Here is a 905-nt window from a genome sequence, read left to right on the forward strand (position 1 = left end):
GGAGGGTGGGAGGGGGGTGGTGGAGGAGGGGTTGGGCGTGGTAGAACAGCCCCTATCTGGATACTTGGAGGGGGCCGGGAGCAGCCTGACCTGATCCAAACATGCTGGGGGCAGGCAAAGCCCTGACCCCACTGTCCCGCAACAGCCCAGGCAGGGCTAGAGCTAGCTGCATGGAGCTGTCCCTGCTCCTGAGCTGCCAATTTTTTTTTGACCCATAAAGATCCCCACAGGCCAGACCTCATGGCTTTGTGGACTGGAGGTTGTGCATCCATGCACTAGGGACTAGGCTACCAATGGGAGCTTCTAGTAGCCCATTGCTCAGTGGCCAACTTATTATTCAATAAACTTGCCTCTTTCTACTGCACGCTCCTTCTTAAAGCACTCCAACCCAAGCTGGGAGTCCCCCAGAGTTAAGAACCACATGACATGGGCCACAACCTAATCCTAGTGCATCTGCATGGAGCAGATTCACTTCCTAAACCCTAATGAGAATAGGTTATGGTGGTACTGACAACAAGCAGGTGGTGAGGCCACATAGGGAGAGAGAATAGCATTAAGGTGATAAGCCAAAGTGTGGGGGAGTTAGGACTGTGTTGGGGACAAAGTATTGGAAGCTAGAAGGCTTGGATGTTCAGGCTTGAGCACAGACATGAAAACAAACCTTCAACATTAGCATAGGCCTCCCTCATCCATACACACCCAGCTATCACTGCTGAACACTTAATGCCCTTAGGCATGGAGGAGGATTAACAGCAGTCTGCTGGGCCAGGCCAAGGCTGCGCCGAGCCCCCAGGGAAAGAAACACGGAGGAGCCTCAGGCAGGCTGGGACAGTTTGGCAGGAGAAGGGTTCTCATTAGGGAGAGGAGGGAGAAGAGTCGGCTCGGGGGAATAAGAAAGGGGGCCA

The sequence above is a fragment of the Gavialis gangeticus genome, unplaced genomic scaffold (genome assembly GCF_001723915.1).
Source record: "Gavialis gangeticus isolate Ggan-Ray unplaced genomic scaffold, GavGan_comp1, whole genome shotgun sequence".
NCBI lineage: Eukaryota > Metazoa > Chordata > Crocodylia > Gavialidae > Gavialis > Gavialis gangeticus.